Genomic DNA, 21555 nt, shown 5'->3' with positions numbered 1-21555 from the left:
CAAGAGTGGGACGCTTAACCGAATACACCACCCAGGCGCCACCCACATTATTTTTTATACTAACACTAAGTTCATAGGTCTATGAACTCATGAATAATTATCCTCATTCAACAAATCAGGACACCATGCTGTAGGGAGATTAAATAACTAGCCCAAGGTCAAACTTAAGTGGTAGAGCTAGGATTCCAACCCAGATCTTTCTGAGTTTGAAGATCATGCTATTAATCATTATGTTATGTGTGATCTGACCCGTTGGGGACTGTGGAGAGGAATATTACAGATGTATCAACCTGGGTAAAACCATAAGAAAGAACAAAGCACATTTGTTCCAAAGTTCCACCTGTAAATATGTCATGAAAACTTGTATGATTCCTCTAGATTCTTATTAAAAAAAAAAAGTATTTATTTGAGGAAGAGAAAGAGTGTGTGTGAGGGGGGTAGGGAGGATCAGAGGGAGAGGGAGAGAGAATCTCAAGCAGACTCCCCACTGAACACAGAGCCTGACATGGGGCTTGATCCCATGACCCCAGATCATGACCTGAGCCAAAATCACAAGTTGGTTGCTTAACCAGCTGAGCCACCCAGGTGCCCCCTTCTAGATTCTTTTCTTCCAGATTGTCCCAAGCACTCTGCCTTGGATCATAAAGTAAATAATGGCTCTTCATGTGAAGTTTTGCAAGCTAAACAAGAACTCTGGGTATGTTACAGAAACATGGTTCTCCAAAAATATGCATTCCTTTAAAATTTCATTCTGAGGGGCAGTCATGAGGCCTGCTCTCCCCATGACCAAATCCACCACATTAAAGCAAATGAAAACCTAACTCAGATGATTAATATATATTAGTCTTTCCATAACCTTCTATATTATAAAAGTGCTTTGCCCTGCTGTTGTTGGTCTGTATAAACTAAGTGATTCAGCCAGCCAAACCACCAAGAAGAAAGATCTTACCAGGCTTTGACTGAATTAAATCATCCATTCTTTTCTGGCCATTGCTAAAGTTCTCATATGAAATTAAAACAAGAGAGCCTACCCCTCCCAACTAACATCCATGTAAGAAAATAATTGGTTGGCAATTGTTCTCCTCTCTGCAGAGTAAAGCACTATGCCCTCCCATTTAGTTGCAAGGTGGCATGTTTGAGCTTTGTCCCAAAATACAAGATAACCAAAAGAGTAGGTCTTTAGCTTGGATTCTCTCGGGAGCAGACCCTGAGACAAGAATTTGAATATAAATGGTTTATTTGGGAGGGGATCCCAGGAAACATGGGTAGGGGAGTGAAGAATTGAAAGGGAAGGGAAGACAATAAAAGGTCCATTATCAAACAAATTACACTTTAGGAGACTAGAGGCTAATCCTGCCTGGGCCCCTGGGAGTCAATAAAGAGCATGTACCTCTGAGCTTCTGGCTGGAGGAGTGAGGAACTGGGGTATTTACACACCATCTCCCATTGCATACTATTTAAAAGCTGCTAAATAAGGAAATCGCCAATGATTCCAGTTTCAGGCAAAGTGCCCCCAGGTGCTAGCCCTGAGAAGATGGACCAATATGCTTGGAAATAGTAAATGCCAAAGCAGGCTGCACCTTCTGGGGGAGCAGTGAGGAAGAAGAAGAGAAAAGAGCAGAGGCAGAGCTGACTCAGTCATTAGGCACAACATCTGGGACCCACGAAAATAATTTAATTATAGTTTCTTTTAGGATCAGAAGGAAGAATGGCCATAATAATAATGAACATATAATAATCAATCCAGCCTGGATTATATTTGTCTTTATACCAGCACAGTCATAAATATAATTTTTAAACATTTTTAATGAAAGAAGGGACCCATAAAGACCCATAAAAGTCATACTGAATCCCTGAGGAGGAGCTTCAGTTATTTATTTATTTTTGATTGTTTGCATATTCTCTCATTTCAGATGGCTCACACTAATCCAAATCACTCCACCCCTTCTGTTTTCATTTCTTTCCTATTTTCCCTTTTTTCCTTCTGCTTCCATGCTCTGGTGTCTCTCCTGCCATAGTTCTTTTTCTATATTAGTACTAGATATGTATTATTTTTTCTGCCCAGCAGCATCCAGTCCAAAATCTTCTGATAAAAGCCTCTGAATTTGTTTTTGAGAAGCCAGTCTGCCCTACCTACCCATGACCAAGAGGTGGGCACCTGACATAAATCAGATGGTCACTCTTTGGAATTTGAGTTCTGAAGAGATTAATATAAAAACTACATTATTATTCCCTACTCCCCAGATCCCTGCAGTGCCCTAGCTCCTGTCCTTTTTGAAACCTGGTTCTTCAGCTATTCCTTTCATTCTACAATGTATAGGGTATATGTGTAATGTATATGAGATGCATAAATATACATACATGCATATATATACATATGTATAGGAAAAACATACCACGTTCATAGATTAAAACACTCAAAATGTAAGAGCCATCCATTCTTGTTGAATTGATACCCCAAACAAAATATGAGTAAGTTTTTCTTTCTGTAAAAATTAGTGTTCTTTCTACAATTTCTATTAAAGCACAAAGATCAAAGAATAACCAAGACACTCTTGAGGATGTAACATAAAGCATGATGATTTGCTCTACCAGACAACAAGAGTTACTAGTATAAAGCTCCAGTAACTGAGATACAGTTAACTAAGGTAAAAATCTAGACAAATATACCAATGATACAGAAAAGAGCCAAGAAACAATCTATAAGTAGGAGGGGAAGAATGAAGGGGGGGAATCGGAGGGGGAAACGAACCATGAGAGACGATGGACTCTGAAAAACAAACTGAGGGTTCTAGAGGGGAGGGGGGTGGGGGGATGGGTTAGCCTGGTGATGGGTATTAAAGAGGGCACATTCTGCATGGAGCACTGGGTGTTATGCACAAACAGTGAATCATGGAACACTACATCAAAAACTAATGATGTAATGTATGGTGATTAACATAACAATAAAAAAGTAAAAAAAAAAGAAACAAATCTATATGTGTGGAGATATTTGATTTATGACAAAGGTGGCATTGCAGAAAATTTGAATAAAGACTTTTCAATAAATGGTGCTGGGACAATGAGATAGCAGTATATAAATACTGAATCTCTACTTCATACTATACACAAAAATCAATTCCAAGTGGTTTTTAAATCTAAATATGAAAGGCAAAACAGCAAATTCTTTAAAAGATAATACATGAAAATATCCTCATTATCTTAGAGGAAGGATATAATACAGAAACACATAGTAATTAATGAAATAGAAACTTATTAAGATGGTAGGCCTTATGTTAAGAGTTCTTATGAAAAAAAAAAAAGAAGAAGGGAATCTTTAGAGGTAATGGTTCAGTTTATGGCAGTGTTTATGGTGACAATTTGATGGGTATATACTTATCTTCATACTCAAGTTTCAAAACTCCAAATCAAGTTGTGGGAAGTCTTTGCCTCCCTGGCTCCCTAACCAACCCCTCTCTTATGAACTTTGCACATTTCTTGGGTTATACAAGACATAAGAAACACTGATAGGACATTTAAAAAGATTGCTAAACTGGACTCAAAATTAAGAACTTCTGTTCATAAAATTCACCTTTAAGCATGAAAACACAAGCCACTGAGTGGGAGAAAATATTTGGAAGACATATAACTGACAGAGGACTTGTATCTTGAATATAAAGACTACAAATCAGTAAGAAAAAAGCATACAACCCAATGAAAAAAATAGGCGAGGGTCTTGAACAGCTCACTTAGAGAAGAGGATGTCCAAACGGCTGTAAATATGTGAAAAGCTGATTAATTTCATTGTACTGGGAGCAGTATAAATTGCAACCACAATGAGATGCTAATGAATGTCTCTGATGAGGGAGACCAAGGATCTTTGAGGTTAAGAGGAACTTTGCTTTTTATTATATACCACTTTGCACTGAGTTTATTTTATGTTTTCCTTGTATTTCTTTAAATTAAAAGAAGGAAATAAAATTACTTTTAAATTAGAGAAGGAAAACAATAAAGCAAAGAACGGAGTGACAAAACAGACCCTATGTTTTTGCTATGGATCGGTGACAGGCATCAGCTGATTGATGTTCTTGAGCTCTGACTACTACACAAAGATAAATTAATGACTGAGAAATCAATTGATGGAGCAGTCCAACAGGCAATTCAGGCTCCCAGACCACTTTTCTTTTCTAACAGAAGACTGGTTTAGTAAGGAAATCTAGTTTTCTTTAGCTCCCAAAGGGTCATATTGGGTTGGGATGATATCTCACTGACTTGAAACAGAACTCCTTTGAAATAGATCTATGTTTTAGCTGAAGTACTAATTTTTCTATCTTGATGGTCCATTCATTCACGTACTATTGACTGTGCCTACCATGTGCCAGGCATTGTTCTAGGTAATGAGAATATAAAAGTGAATAAAGTAGACAAATTCTCTGCCCTCTCGAAGCTAACATCCTAGGAGAAACAGAAAATAAACAAATATGCAGAATGAGGCCAGAAATAATATATGCTATGAAGAAAAGTAGAGTTAAAAGAGTTGAGGCTGATGTTATTTCAGATAGGGTGGCCATGGAAGGCCTCTCTTAGGAGGTGATATTTCAGCAGAAAGTGGAATGAAATGAGAGAGGGTGTCACACATCCTAAGCAAAGGGAAGAGCAAGTGTAAGAAGCCCGAGGTGGTTTGCAAATTAATGGACTCTACTTGGGTTATTGTTGTTTCAGGGGATTAGATGTTATTTTCTTGTGCTGTTTCCTTTAAAAAGGTAAAGTTACAAGTGGGTTTAATGTCTGTGGTTTGTCTGGATGCACTCTTCCAGACAAGCCTGTGCGTGCTAGGCTGGAAGCAGGTGTTGTCAGCAACTGGCTATGAAAGAACAGATTGTCTCCCTTGGTGTCATGGCCATGCTACTCATACCCCAGAATGGCTAATGAAGTGTTTTATTCTGGTATAAAGTAAGTGTCTGGGGATTTTCAGACTAACTCCATAAAGTGTCTAACAAAGAGGGAATCGCTAGCCACTATCACAAGCTGGAGATCTTGAGCTCCCTTGCACCTCCCCTCTTGGTGTTCAAAGGGCATATCCTGAGCTTCCTGGACCCATCCAGGACCCCTTGCTTCGTCTTATTCCCACAGTCTTCCTTTGGGTTCTAAACTACGCTCTTGTTTCTTTGTACAAAAGCCCTATTTTCCTTTCTTTCACAATTAACTTTGGCTCATTAAAGCCCAGAGCTCAAATATTTAGCAACCAAAAAACTGGTTCCCCTTTCCTTGAGGGCAGGGAGGGCTTGCCCTTCAAACTCTGCCAGCTAGTGAGGAGACAATCACATTCTGTCCTGGTAGGTGGGAAGTACCCTCCTCTCCCAAAGTGGATTGTGTCCCACTAATGGGCAAAGGAAAGGGAGGAGGAACAGTTGTCAACAAGTAAAACCAGGTTGGATGATCAGTTCCTGCTACATTTTCTCCTGCCAGTAATCTGTTTGTGCATCCCAGTGTCCCTAGGACTGACTTCCTTTCACTAGGCAGACACACCACCTACCACTGTGGGAGGGACTCTCTAGCTTCTCTGGGTGTATGCATTAGCCTGGCCCCTAGGTAAATTGCTCACCTCCTTTGTGCTTTGTTTGCAAGGGTGTGAGTTCCTCACAGTTCTGTGTTTTATCCACCTCTGGGCCATCCTGTGTGCACTGTGAGGCTCAAACAACACATGCAGGATAAAATGAAATTGTGGGGAAGTCTTTGCCTCCCTGGCTCCCTGACCCACCCCTCTCTGTAGCGGTGTCCAACTTCTTCTGGCTCATACTTGGCTTTCCTGCTATAATCCCTGGGGAGCCCATCATCAGCCCCATCTTCTAAGAAAATGCTCCTCAACGTCTCTCCCACGAAATGAGCCACCTATACTTGAACTTTGCATGTATGGAGAGAGTTTTCCCATCATCTCCCTTAGGAAAAAATAACCAGGTTATTTCTAATCTGAGCCACCTTGGTGTGCCCTCCTCCACTTTTTCCCCATATTCATTGAAGGGTAAGTCTTACAATAGAGATACTTTTCAGTAATGACCATTCCATTCCTTAGTATACTGTCCTCCATTCTGTACCTCAGTTGGTCCCCTTCTTGCAGCTTCTGGCACCATAATTTAGTCAGGTCCCTGCTGTGCTGAGCTAACTGGTATCCTCCCTGTAACTTGGTTCTTAGGCTCTTGATCCAGTGGCTCACCTTCTTTGCTTATCCTCAAGCAGAGATGGTTGGTAACCAAGGTTGCCAGCCAAACCTAATAGCATCTTTCCTATTGGATTAGACATGTTGTAAAAGCACCACACAAAGTATCTATTGCTTCTTCTGCTCAGGGAAAGTGTTCCTACCTGTGTACGGAGTGAAAGGAGGGTGGGGCAGGCAATGAAAAGGATGATTCTCCATTCTGAAGGCAGAAGAATATTTACTGTCCTGTGATGTTCCTAATCCAGCATGACCAGGGCAGTGGGGCTCAACGTAGAGAATTCATCCAAACCCTTAAGGATCTGGTAAGACTCAGACTTCAGGGAACCACTGAAGACATACTGAGACATAGAGATTAAGTAACATGCCCAAAATTTTACACTGAGCTAAACTCTGTATTATATTGTTTCTATTTAATTCTTTAAAACACATTTATTTTATATTCTGAATTTGATATCATCTGAAGTTCCTAGGAGTCTAAATCTCCTGTTGGTTGATTCTATTGATTCTGGCTCATGGCATTTTTGTTTCAGCATGTGTTTTACAATTTGAAATTGTAAGCTCATGTTGGGTGGGCTCTATATGTGGGTAGACAGGTTGAGTGGGAGGAATCTCTCCCAAGGGGTTTTAGTTTGGCTTCTTTCAAGATGCCCCAAAGATGTTGCCTACCAAGGACCACTTTTTATTAATTTCTAGGTTTGTAGTATCCTGGGATAAGTATGAATGTGAAAGCCATATGACATAACCCTGGACTGCAAATGCCCAAAGAAGAATCTTTTTCCATTCAGATGAAGATTGAAAGAGATTCAAACTTGTCAGTCACTTTTATTTGATAGTGAATAGACTTTCCTTAGTTCATTATTTGTACCATTCTCCAGAGGAACAGAACCACCAGGATGTGTGTGTGTGTATATATATATATATGAAAGAGAGAGAGAGATTGATTCTAAGGAATTGGCTCATGTGATTGTTGAGACTTGATTAGCCCCAAATCTGTAGGGTAGGCCAGCATGCTGGAGACCCAGGGAATAGCTGCATTTTGAGTCCAAAGGCTGTCTGTTGGCAGAATTCTTTCTTGCTTGAGGAGGTAAATCTTTGTTCTTAAATTAAGGTCTTAAATTAAGATCAGATGAGGCCCACCCAGATTGTGGAAGAAAATCTGCTTGCTATCAATCCCTACTGATTTAATAGTTAGTCTCATCAAAAAAACATGTACACAGAAACATCCAGAATAATATTTAACCAATTATCTGGGCACTGTGGCCCAGCCAAGTGGACATAAAATTAACCAGCAAATTATTTAATAAGAATGGGGCATTTGAGTATCCTCATTCTGTGCAAGGGTCTCAGTTCCCACTTTTTGCCTCTGTCTCTTACCCCGCATGGAATTAGTCTATTTTTAGGCCCAGGTTTCTGAGTTCCATTTAGGATGACCTAATTCTCAAAACTTGAATTTTCATTTGGAAGCCTATTATTGCTCTCATTAAATTACTCTTCACACCTGATGTTCTTGAGAAAACCAGCTCTTTAATGATGTGTAGGGACTGTGGTAGTATATTCCCTTGGCCCACAGATCTCAGACCGAGTGATTTGGTAATGGATTTTAGCACCTGCAATTCACACAGTCTTCACTTGATATATTAAAGGAAATTCAAGTTAAAATGTTGTCAGCTTAGAGAGCAATTATGATCTAAGCCCATTGATTTAGGCGTCATGTGAGCTCTGGCTTTATAAAAACATGGCTAAAGATTATTTTAGAGCCTACTGCAGAGTATGAATACCATTGTCATTGAAAAGGACTCAATGGATAAATCTTGTAGTTGTATTTATACTAATGATGATGATAGAGCTACCATTTATGAATCACTTACTATATATGCCAGGCACTGTGCTTAGTATTTTACATGCTTAGTATTTTACATGAAACCCGTGGAGCCAGGACCTACAAGAAGTAGGTACTATTGTTTCCATTTTATAAATGGAAAACAACCAAAGCTTGGAGAGTTTATCTTAATAGCTAGGTTTGTATTGCAATAATGTTGTGTAATGAACAATCCCAAAATCTCAGTGGATGTCAACAATTAGCATTTATCTGTTATTCATGAGTCTGTAGGTCAGCTGCACCTCAGGTGGGCTCAGCTCCAGGTTCCAGGCTTCAAGCTGACTATTCTGTTATCTCAGGACCCCACATGCAGCCCCAACAGCTTTGTGGAGAAGGTTTTTCCTATGGTGGAGGTTAGAGACTCCAAGATGGAGAAGAAATGGTACATGATGCCTTTTAAGCCCTCAGCTCCAAATTGGCACCCTGTCCTCTCTGCTCACATTTCACTGGCCGGGGCAAATTCCACATCTAGGCTCAAAGGCAATGGGAAGGGGAAGTAAGCTGTACCACACAGAGATCATAGGCAAATACCATAGACAAATGACCTACCATGTCAGTCATTAAACGACTATCACATAGTCCTCTCTCAGGATGTTTTTAAAAGAAAGAATGAACATATTTATTGGTCCTGCTAGTGTTGTAGGGCAGATCAATCAAGTTAAGGCATACTCTCTTCCGTTTATTCACCTATAGTCATCAACACATCCCTAGGGCCCAGTCCATCATAGATGCTCAGTAAATATATGTTGAGTGAATGAATAAGACAACCAAGTAAGAAGTCCATGAGGCTCATGTAAAATGTTTGATGTCCCTAAAGGACCTTTGTTTGAGAATTTGGCACAGACATTCACATCTCTGGATGCAAGTCACCACCTCAGAGAGCCTACAGCAAGATAGCTACTGAGTCATGCAAAACCATCCCTGGGGCCCAGGAAATGATGTGGTCTCCTGGGCACTGCCTTCTGGCAAGGATGTAGGACAGTAGGGCTCTATATATGTCTCTGTACATAGGAAGGCAGTTCAGCTGAAAGGTGCGGCATGAATTGCTTTGCCAGCTGGCGTAAAGGGGCTTAAAGTTCAAACGTGGTGATTAATACATTCACTTCTACTCATACAACCTACACATGAAAGGGTAAAAATAACAAACATAACAGCTTAGTGTGGGGGTGGCAAGTGATGATAGAGTGAATAATGACACAGGACTCATCCACAGAGCATGTCTTAAAGCAATGAGTGGGGAAGGGGATACTTCTTCCACCAGCACCAAGATTAGATAGAGGATGTCCCCTTCTCACTAAAGACTGGGACATTTGTCAGTCCATTTCTATAATAATGCAGAGGCCAGGTGGCATTCCTGAGCTGTTTGCAGTCCTATTTAGAAAATTAGAGGTGAGGGGCACCTGGTCATGAGTTCAAGCCTGGTGTTGGACTCCATGCTGGGCATGGAGCCTACTTAAAAAAAAATTAGGGGTGAGTCCCCACTCCAACATTTGCACTGAATAGTACAGCATCAAATAAAATCAAAGACAGCAAGAAATGAGGATACAGCGTCAATAAAGATACTCTACTGCAAATCCTGGGGTAAGAAGTTTGAGAAAAAGGAGGCTGTAGAATTCTCTACAGTTAGTATACCAATAATCAGGCTACAGGAAGTGACCAGCCCAGAATCAACCAACTCGGGCAACAAAGAAGGATCCAAAGCTTATACATGTATAAGAAAGGAGGAGAAGAGAAATAGCCCAGAGGTTTTCCATTCTCTGTCTGCTGATGGCTTCCCTAGTGGCTTTTGGAGGACAGATGGGGAGTTGACACATAATACACCACAGGTGAATATGTGTGTTACTTGTAGTTTCATCCTATATTATACTGGCTATTTGCCTATTTGGCCTTAGATCTAGTCTCTGCCCTTCTGTTCTGCTCTATGTGGTATCAACACTCTGAAAACTACATTTCCCAGGTTTCCTTGTCCACTGGCTTCCTGTTAGGTTCACCAATGGGAAGACCCCAATGGGAACCTGAGAGCATGTGTGACCATACCTCTCAATGGTTCTAGCTCTCACTGGGCAACTTTTCCCATGTTCCCAATGCCAAGATTCAGCTCCACCTAGGCAGCCCTTGCTCCTACATTCTGGTGACACCCTCTCTACCCTTTGTCCCTCTAGCCCTAAGAGTGGTCACATCTTTCTAATTTTCAATTTGTACCTCTGTCTCTTTTTCAGCTCTTCCAAAACCTCCATAACTAGGTTCCCTTTTAAAATTCCCTCAATTGAACTACTTGGCATGGGTTCCATTTTCTGGACTTCCATGGTTATGGTTATATTTCTTAGAGCCAAACTGAGCATGCAGAGAGAGGCACAAGCTGAGTTATAGAGAGAGGCAAAACCCTCAAGAGCCTGGAAGCATCTCACCATCCAGTCCAGTTGGGCAGGTTAGGCCAGCTGTTCCCGCAGGGTATTGTGCTTGGTGCTGATGGGAAGCTGCTCACTCTCTGTCCAAGTTAAAGCAGCAATTCTTGGTCTATCGGATAAAGGCTGGCCAGTGTGTGCTGTTGCCCAGAGCAAAGCAGGGTCCTATAAACTCTTCTGGCTGGCAAGTCCAGCCCAAAGCTCTAGGCCTTTGGGGCTGGGTGAAGAAACCACAGCTCTCACAGGACTTTAATTCTCTGAGCTACTAGTTTCCCCCTCTGCAAATTAGGGAACCATGATTGAGTTCATAGGTGGGGCGTCTACGTGAAAAGCTGCATATGCCACATGCCTACACAATAGTTAGCTCATGATGGGTACTCAATTAGTCTCTAGCTTTCACATACCTCTATCACATTTTCTCCCACAGGAAGCACTATCCTCTTCCCCTGTGAGTGAACTGCAAGAGTCTATGCCAGGCAAGCCTCCCCAGGAGCTCCTCGGCTGTCCCAGCACCAACTGTATTTTCTTAGCACCCACCCGATGTTCATGGTCTTATCATAAACTAACAAGCAGTGCTTTCCTCTGTTGCTTACCCCTTGCTATGTGCCCTCTCCCTATCCTGTGGCACTATGCCATTCACCCATGGGCAGATACCCCTGTCCCTGCCCAGTTTGACACCAGGAGCGTTAGAACCCATTCCTGGGCTGAACTAAACCAGCCCATCTTGACGTCTTGAGCTGGGACAATAGTTAACATTCCCATTATTCTCCCAATGCAAGGAAAGAATTTGTGCCCTCCTCTAAATGTGTGCAAATTTGGAATTTCTGACTAAACTGGCTGAATACAGATTTCAAAATCTTTCATCTTTTATCTCAAAGTCCAGTTGAAAAGTGCATCTGACGTGGTTTGCTTTTCATGACGGAAGGATGTCTTGGAGATATTTGCCTATTGGAGAGAAACACTCTGAGAACCCAAGAGTTAAACGCTGCCAGCACAGTCACTCCTCCACTCCTGTGGAGCCTTGTCCTCCTCTGCCCTTGAACAGTTGATTATATGGAAAGTGGGGGAAGAGAGGAAGATAATACGGTCACCTTTTTGAAATCAGCCTTATTTTGGCTATGAGAACCAAAGACTATGAACATCAGAGCAAGTCCATGTTCCAAGTCTTCAATGGACCATGTCCTTTGAACATGAAAGCCCCAACTTAGGCTCCCCAAGGCATGGAATCACTTAAGTGATGGTCAATAGGCCCAGGTCCAGCTGTGAATAAAGGTGGAGATTTCAAGGCTCAAATCTTTATGAGAATGGGACATTAACTGTACCATATATTTCCAAAAATACACTGAAGACTGGAAGTGGGAGGAGACCTAGAGGCTTCGGTTTTCCTCCAGATACCATCCAGGGCTGTGTCGAGAGAGTCCTCCCATCCTTTTTGTCCACTGTAGGACTAACTGGACAATGTCAGTCTAATAAAAAATGACCCCAGCCCTTCAATCTTTTTGCCACTATAGCTCAATTTTTTTAAAAAGGGTTTTGGAAACAAATGTTTTAGAAGCCCTTATTCATCTACTCAACTGCCTTTGGTTTCCTTTCCTTTCCCTCTGGATGAAATAGGTTCTGAGTACAATTTACAGAAGAACAAGACCTGTCTGCCTTCTCACCCCTGCAGTCTTTCCAACATAACTGTAGCTACCATTATCACCTCTAGGCAATCCTTTCTGGGTCCTAAGATAGTTAATGGGATGCTAGGCCAGGCACTCTGTTCTGTCCACATAAGACTTGTGCTGGTCTTCTATCCATTCCTCATACTGGGGCATCCCTTTGGGTTTTTTGTTTTGTGTTGCTTTGTTTTTGTTTTTGGGAACCAGGCTGATGTTTTACACTCCACTTCTAGCAGTTTGGCTTTGGTTTTCTTTCTCCCACCTGCCTCAGCTCCTACAGGAACTGTCTCGTTCTTACCCACCCTGGGCCACCTTTCTGTCACCATCCCAAATTTCTCCCATTTGGCCTCCTGCCAACCTAGCTTGCTGTTCTTTCACCCTCTGCCCAGACACTATCCTTTTACCTCAAAACCAGGCTCTGTGTTTCATCTGTTGGGGCCCTTGTGATATATTTCTAGTGCCTACAATGTCTCAACAGTCTGCCCTGCCAGCCCCTAAGATCTGGTTGGATAAGAGGCTCTGACTGAGCCTTGATGAATCCACCACATCTTGGTATTCTGGATTAAGAACTGCAAATATGGGCCTGGAACGTTGGCCACTTTTTGATGAAGTTATTGTCCTGGGTTTACTGGAAATACAGTGGTTATAGAGGACCTGGCAACACCTTTCATCTTTAGGATCCACTCTGGTCAAATCTCTTCCTCTGACTTTCCTTATCTGTGAAATAAGAGTTGAAGAAAGAGAATCCCTAATGACCTTCCAAGTTCAAGTGCTTTGACTCCTGTATATTTTTGTCTGAGGCAGTTCTGCTTTGAGTGAGGCATGATCTCCTTATGAAACCCATCAGTTTGGGTACACAGAGCTGACATCTTATACTTGGTCTTCATCTAAAACTTGGTCACTCCACCATCATCTTTTCCCAAGGCCATTTTATTTTGTGTTGCTTTGTTTAGAGTCTCATCAAATCAATTCAATAAGTACCTATTACATGTTGGCACAAAGGAATAATAACTTTGGGACTGAGATGAGAAACTGACATGCATGTATTTTCCTCCTTAAAGGAAATGAAATCACCAAATCTGCCGGGACCACCCCAAAGCAGCCAGAGCTCCCAGATGCCCCTATCGCAGCTCCGCCTGTCATAAACCCAGGGCTGGCAATTTTATGAACCTCCCTAGGTATGCATTTCCTCTCCTTACAGATGAAGAAAATGAAATCAACCTAGACCTTGGGAAAGATCATAAGACCAAGGTCTTCAGATGAGTAATTCAGAGCTTACCCAATCGAGACATCCAACTTGTTTAAGCCCTAAAATAACTCTGTATAGCAAATATATATGTTCTCATTCCCATTTTTCAGATGAAAACATTGAGGCTCAGAAGGATTGCATGACTTGATCAAGTCACTCTCCTGATCTTTGATCTGTCCTCACTCTTTCATACATAATCTTTTTTATTTGGGAACATGTGCCTGCTCAGCCGTAGCCTGAGACTTGCTTTGCAGTGATGACCAAAGAGCCTCTTCAGACAGTTTCATAGATCATTTTCAGGCAGCTGTGGAGAGCAAATAAACATGATCTTATGGCTCTGGGTAGAGCAGCAAGCAAGATATGGTATTATATCTGGTCATGGAGCCTGGAGCCCAAGATCCAATCCTCCTGGTGTTATGACAGATGACTTCATAGCTCCAAAAATATTTTCACTCAGTTTCTCATAAGCTGCAGTTGTCTAAAGCCTCCAGAAGCATTTATGAGATGGGGATAGGGGTGGCAAGAGTGGGGCTTATTGCTGCTTTGCTTTAAACAGAATTACAAAATGAGACCTAATTCGTCTGCTTCGCCAGCAGCTCTACCAGCACATGTGGGTGGATTAATAAGGTTTTCCTTTCCCCTCCTCTCCTTTTTAATAAGAGAGTCATTCTTGGGGTGAACCAGATGCTGCAGTTACTTGGCAACAAAAAAAGGAGGGGACCAGCCACATATCTAATTACTAAGCCAGCCCTACATGCGTGTTTCTAACCAGAGGGTAGACCCATCCACACTCTGCTCCTCCCAGGAGGACCCGGAGGACCTTCCCCACAAGGACATGACAGGGCTGAGCCTTTAAGAGCTGGAGGGACAGAATGGTCTTCCCCAACATGGCAGTCGGCTGACCAGGAAAGACTCCCTGGTCTTAACATGTCAGAGGAGGGAGGACCCCTGCCTCACTGCAGATCTCCGGTCCTAGTGAGAGGAGACCAGAGACCAGAGTGCGGCACAGCCTGGCGCAGGGCTAGATACAGCCACGAGTAGCTGGTCATGGCTTCCCTCCCAAGGCAAGCCCACCCAGCAGCACAGACCTCCAGAGCCTCTGCACCTGCTGTGGGTCTGAGGAAGAGGGGCATTCCAAAGACACCTGTGTCCCTTCCACGCTGGGGACGCAGGCAGAGGGAAAAGGAATGCAGGAAGAGACTGCACTGAACACAGACAACACTCAGCTGGTCCGCACAGCCTCTATTCTGAGAAAGAGACAGCTATCCAGGCTGACTCTTAAGTAACCAGGAAACCCAAGGGAAACTAGGACAGTTCTTGGCTTGTTGACAGAGGCAGCATGCTGTGAAGTCTGTCAGGCATGAGTATGTGTGTGTGCGTGTGCACCTTCACAAAGGCAGACAGACTGTCCCAGGATGCAGGGACGGAAACTATAGGTGACTGCACAGGGCCGTGAGCTCTTTGCTGGAATCTTTGCCGCTATAGTTGGAAAGGACCATAATGGGTGCGGGGAAATTTTGCAAGTTGTTTTTAACATTTCCTTAGAAACCACTATAGCAACTGGTAGTCCTGTTATAGCAGTTTTATAGAGAGGCCATGAGAGGCCGCGAGACCTTGCTGCCAGGATGGGTCCTGCTGTCCACCAACACCCTTGGCAGGCCTCCTTCCACCACCACCTGGTTACCTGGTTCGGTGAGGAGGCTGCCCCAGGAGCTTTTTCGCTTGTGTTTTGCTTTCCTGAATATGTTCATGTTTCAATTAGTTCTCATTGGCCTTTCTTTGCAACATGTCACTGCATCTCTGATGTTTTTGTCCCCAGGTTGACTTTTGTCTTTAGCAAAATTAGGATACAGATAAATAAAATGCAAAAATGGAAACCCCCTTACCTCCAACATTAAAAATTTCAGAGTTGTACATAAAAGGCCAGGTCTTTGGTAATAATTAGATCAGAAAGACTGCAGACTTAGGACCTGGACAGACTTGCAGTCAAATCCTGTCTTTGCTTATTTACTTCCAGGTTACTTTGGGCAAGTTCCTCAACCTCTCTGCATCTCAGTTTCCTCATCTGTAGAGCAGAGATGATTCTGCCATCCTTAGTAGGTTGCCTGAGGATTAAATCAGTCCATCATGTACAACAAACAGCACATGCTAGCTGTTCAACAAAGGCTACTTCCTTCCCCAGCTGTCCCCTTGTCCTCTCTGTCCCTGTCAGCAGCTGTCATTCCCAGACACGGTTCACATGGCCACAATCCATCTTTGTGGAAAGCCTGACATGGGGATTTCTTCTAGGGAAACATGAAGGGAAGGGTGGTCAGGAGCTATGAGCATCTGTTAATCCAAGTATTTTAACAGATTTCTTTTGAACAGAGGACACCCCTATCATAAACCGTGTGGGGCTTTTCATTCTCTGTGGAGAAGCAATGAGCTTTTGGGATCAGGCAGGCCTGGGACCATGTGCCAATTCAGCCATGTCAGTTAGCTGTGTGACATCGGGCAGATCATGTAACTTTCAAAGTCTCCATTTCCTCATTTGTGAATTGGGGTGAGGATTGGGGGGCTGGGCAGATTGTCCCTCACCAAGTTGGTTGTTATGTTTATTAAATGAAATAATACTTATTAAAAATAGTTCTAGTCATTGGCTACTACACAACACACCATCCCCAAACTTAGTGACTTACAGCGGCATTTGTGATGTCACAACCCTTCCATTTAGCCTGTGCTCAGTGGATGGCTCTTCTGCTCCAAATGGTGTCTGTTGGGCTGGAACATCCAAGATGGCTTCTTGGTGCACACGTCTTGCACCTTACTTTGTATGGCTGGAAGAGCTGGGGGCCATCCAAGCAGCGCTTTCCCTCTCTGTCTCTCTGTGGCCTCTCCATGTAGAAACTTGGGCTACCTCACAGCACGGTAGTCTAGAGTAGTTGCACTTCTTATTTGGCAGTTGGCTCCCAAGAAAGAAAAGAAACAGAAGCTGCCAGGCCTCCTGAAGGTGAGCCTTAGAACTGGCTCAGTCTCACTGCTACCACATTGTGATGGTCGGAGCAAACGAAAGAGCCAGCCCAGATGCAAAGGAAGCAGAAATAAGCTCCCTCTCTACAGGTGAGGAACAACATGTGCGTGCAGCATGTGAAGGAATTGATGGCGGTCTTATCTGGAGACCAGCTACTCCTCTAAGCCTTTAGTCCAGTGCCTGGATCAGTAGGAGTCATTTTTTAAAATGACTTGGTTGAGATTAGATCCAGATCTCTGACATAGAAAATGAAACATGGGAGATCTTGGGTCCTCAGGATGGATGAACAAGAAATCATTCCAAGCAGGCATTCCCAACCAAAGCCCCAAGAATGCCATGTCCCTCCTTACTCATTACATCCATCATGTAAATGGCAGGGCAGAGGTCCTATCTGCAGTGGGATTAATGCAAATTATTGCAAAGAAACATGGGAACAGGTGGTTCTTGCAATGCAGAGCAGAATGTAGAACCCATTTTAAAGGAGACTTACGGCCAAAGATGTGTCAGAGTAACTACAAAAAACCCATTTGGGTGAGAGATTTCTGCTACAATAAGGAATGATTTTGTGTGTCTATCATTCTGTCACCCATTAGACAGTGATGGATATGGAGGAGGATTTTGCTGCAGCAAGTCGGAGGTGGAGAGAACACGGATATTTTCATTAATCGGACTTCAGAGCAAATGGTGCAGGCAAAACCTTCATAAACCCCAGGTCAGATCTGCTCTTGTGAAAGCATCTGTTTTTTCCTGCCACCCTCCCCCTAAGGTTGGCAAAGTTGCATAACGTTCTTTTAAATAAGAACCGAATAAAGGATAAAGCAAGGAAAGGAGTGATTGGTGTGTCTGCTCAAAGCCCAAAGATGATGCAACTAAGAAAAATTTCATTAATTTTGAAGAAATTGAGAAAACAGGCATAGCTGCTAGATGAAATTACCAGGTTTTGCTCCCACAGCTTTCACCAGTATATTTAATTGCAGAAGGAAATCGAGACAATATAAAATCCTGCCTTTTGAGGTTAGGCAAGATCTAAAGTTTGTAGCGGCAGGGAAGAGATTGTGTCCGTGTTACATGCTCCATGTTTGGACCCTGGGCAGATTTAAATGTGTCAGGTGACACAGCCTGGGGTCAGGGTGCAGTTGTAAAGCAGGCAACCTTTACTTAGACCTTTTTCTCCTCCTTTTAATCACCAATCTTGCTTCTGAGTTGGCCTTTCTTTCTCCCTACTTCTGAGGCCTGGTGTTTTCATGATGCAAAGCCTCATCTTCAATATCACAACAATTTATATTAGAAGACAAAAAAAATATTTTTTTATTTGCTAGTCAAAGAATTTCTTGGGTGGGGGCGGGAATCATCTTTGTGTGGAAAATACCTTGATAGTTTGCTGGAGGATCGAAGGGCACACCCTGGGGGCACAGTCTGGGAAAAGTAGGTTAGCACAGGATGACTCAAGTGTTCTGTACAGGAAGCAATCCGGAGCTGGGAAATAGAGACCTAGCATAGAAGAGAGGCTAAAATGCTGAGTCCCTTGGCTAGGACCTGGCATCTACGATGGAAGAAATGCCCATCGACTTTTTTTCAACAGTTTAACTGCTATAAGAATTTCCAAACGTCCCTGGTTCACAGCACCCTTAGTGTTTGTGACTTTTTTCATGGCGCCCTCTAAGCCAAATGAAATTCCTAATGGTTCTTTTATTAAGTGGTAAGCTCGAATAGCTTAATATGTCCTAACAACTTAGCAGTTTGAAAGAAAAAAAAATTTTTTTAAGATTTTATTTACTTTTATTTAAGAGAGACAGAAAAAGGGCACTAGAGCCTGAGCAGGGCAGAGGGAGAGCGAGAAGCAGACTCTGAGCAGGGGCCCTGATGCAGGCTTGATCCCAGGATCCCAGGATCATGACCTCAGCCAAAGGCAGACACTTAACCAACTGAGCCACCCAGGTGCCCGAAAGAAAATTTAAATTAAAAATTATTTTATTTTCTTGAGATAGCAAGAAGGGAAAAATGAAGGGGGGGAAATCGGAGGGGGAGACAAACCATGAGAGACGATGGACTCTGAAAAACAAACTCAGGGTTCTAGAGGGGAGGGGGTGGGAGGATGGGTTGGCCTGGTGATGGGTATTGAGGAGGGCACATTCTGCATGGAGCACTGTGTGTTATGCACAAACAATGAATCATGGAACACTACATCTAAAACTAATGATGTAATGCATGAGAAACAAACTGAGGGTTCTAGAGGGGAGGGGGAGGGGGTTGGGTTAGCCAGGTGATGGGTATTAAAGAAGGCATATACTGAATGGAGCACTGGGTGTTATATGCAAACAATGAATCATGGAGCACTACATCAAAAACTAACGACGTAATGTATGGTGGTTAACATAACATAATAAAAAAAATTATTTTATTTTCTTGTTAAATAACCACGATTTACCAATCAGATGAGTGCATCTTGGGTGTGTGCACCTCTCAACTTTGGAATAGAATTAGACGCTTCCACCCTCATTTCCTGTTCCATGTTGATTTTCACTCTATACTTCTTTTAATCTCAGCAACCTTGATCATCCAAGATTCACAAAGATATCATTGAAAGGAATGTAGTGCAATCTACTGTTGAAACAGTGAACTACTTTGAGCCAGTAACTTGTGCGGTGCCTGCCGACAGACATTGACTATCACTTTGTTTCCTTTGAAAATGTAAAATATCTTACAACACTGCTGTGAGTTTGCTGCAGCACCCCGGGGTGCCTTGGTACACAGTTTGGGAACCATGGTACTATAGCGTTCATTTGAAGTTGCCAGTGTTGACTGCCATGTTGCCCTATGCCTCCCAACTTTCAGCATGTTCTAATACACCTGAAAGGAACTTGTGTGAGTGTGGGCAAGTGGAGGAGTGTCAAAGATGACTCAATGAGTCAGGCTGGGGACAGCGGGCACAGGTGGGAAGAAGAGCCAAGAACAGAACTAGTTCAGCAGAGGCTCGGCTCTGTGTGAGGGGTGGCCCTCAAATGTGACCTCTGGGGTCGTGTAGAAATCTCAGGGTGGCGTTTCACTTTCCGCAAGATTTGGAATGGAACTTGACCTAATCCCTGGATAGAATGATGCCAGTTGGCATTTTTAGAGAGTCGAACATCTATTATCTCAGTTGTTGGCAAGGTCTGTAGAGTTTTTAATGTAAATCACCACTGTTGCTTAGCCTAAAATTGGAAATGTGTGTCATGGAGATGAAAAAAAATATCCTTCTATAGAATATATATATATATTTAAAATTTTTATTTATTTATGACAGAGAGAGGGGGAGTGCCTGAGCGGGGGGAGGAGCAGAGGGAGAGGGAGAAGCAGAGTTACCACTGAGCAAGGAATCCGATGTGGGGCTCTATCCCAGAACCCGGGATCATGACCTGAGCTGAAGGCAGATGCTTAACTGACTGAGCCACCCGGGTGCCCCTATAGAATATATTTTCATGACAAAGAGGTTAAGGTAGAGGCCAACCTTGAAGCTTGCCATTTCACATTAATCACGTAATAATGCCATGCCTGTCTAGTAATTTTCCCTTCTTTTGTCAAATCCATTACTGCAACTCACTTCCCTTGTCCTGTATGTCCTGCCCATGTGTTGTCCCGTGAAAGATAATAAGAGTTAGCCCATGTTTAGTGACCCTCTTAGTCCATACACCCAATTCCCATGTCAGGGTCAGGTCCAGATCAGAAATTGGCAAACTTTTTCTGTAAAGAGCTCAAGAGTAAATATTTTAGGCTTTGCAGGCCATACAATCTCTGTTGCAGCTACTAAACTCTGCTAGAAAAGCAGGAAAGCAGCCACAGATGATATGTAAAGGAATGAGCATGACTGTGCTCCAATAAAATTTTATTTGCAAAAATAAGCAGTGGGACAGATTTGGCCCATGGGCTGGTGTCTGCAAACTTCTGGTCCAGGTAGTGACAATCTGTAAAAAAACAAAAATGTTGGGTGCCTGGGTGGCTCAGTTGGTTGGGCGACTGCCTTCGGCTCAGGTCATGATCCTGGAGTCCCGGGATCGAGTCCCGCATCGGGCTCCCTGCTCGGCAGGGAGTCTGCTTCTCCCTCTGACCCTCCTCCCTCTCATGCTCTCTGTCTCTCATTCTCTCTCTCAAATAAATAAATAAAATCTTTAAAAAAAAATGTGTGTGATATCTTTGAGTAGAGACTCTGATGAAATACATAGCTGGAATGGGTTTGCCAAACTCAAGGCTAGGGGCACAGCCCTCCACAAAACTACCATATCTGCTCAAGATTCAGACACCAACTGCAAGTTTGGAAGTCCTCAGGACCACCCGCACTGACCAGGTGACAAATTTGGGTGTCTCTACAGATTCTCTCCTGTTTGATCATTTTCTTGAATTATGCATGGAATTCAGGAAAGTGCTATATTTACAATTACAGTTTTACTACAGAAAAAGGATTTAAATCAGAACCAGCCAAAGGAAAAGACACACATGGCAAGATGGGCTGGGAGGGGGGAAATGCAAAGCTTTCATCGTCTTCTCTCATGGAGTTCTGAACTGCATTCTTCTTTCTGGCTATAAGTGACAGTACTCATATGAGTCCTGCCAACCAACCATCAGAGTCCAGAGCTTTCCCTGGGGCTTCATTACATACTGACCATGCACTGAGGCTGCGCTTTAGTTCTCAGCCCCTCCTGAGGGTCAACTTAAACCTTTGGTTTCCAGTTCTTCCAGAGCTCAAAAGTGATATGGCATATTCCAGAGCCCCCATTATAAATCACATTGTGAGGTCAAAGCTCATAGGCAAACAAAGACATTCCTATCAGGCAGGACATTCTAGGGAACTAAAGATCAGCTTCCAGAAGCCAAGAGCAAAGGCCAGAATTTGCTTTGAGTAAAAATAATTCTTCACTATACAATATGTAACAGCTTGAAAATATCTTATCCATTTATTCATTTGTCTCTTCATTCACTCTAATAGCCTTCTAGATGGCTTCCCTGCTTCCATCCTCCCCCTGGTTAGAGTGATCCCCTCAAAACCTAAGATCATGTCACTTCTCTGCTCAGGACCCTCAGTGGTTCCTCTCCCAGACAAAAGCCAGAGTCCTATAATGGTGTACAAGGCCCCAGTGATCCAGCTCCCATCCCAACGCCCCTATTACCCTCTCTGTCCCCT

This window comes from Leptonychotes weddellii, chromosome 1, assembly GCF_054177405.1.
Source record: "Leptonychotes weddellii isolate Sample4059 chromosome 1, ASM5417740v2, whole genome shotgun sequence".
In the NCBI taxonomy this organism is placed as follows: Eukaryota; Metazoa; Chordata; class Mammalia; order Carnivora; family Phocidae; genus Leptonychotes; species Leptonychotes weddellii.
Note: the sequence above shows the minus strand (reverse complement) of the source record.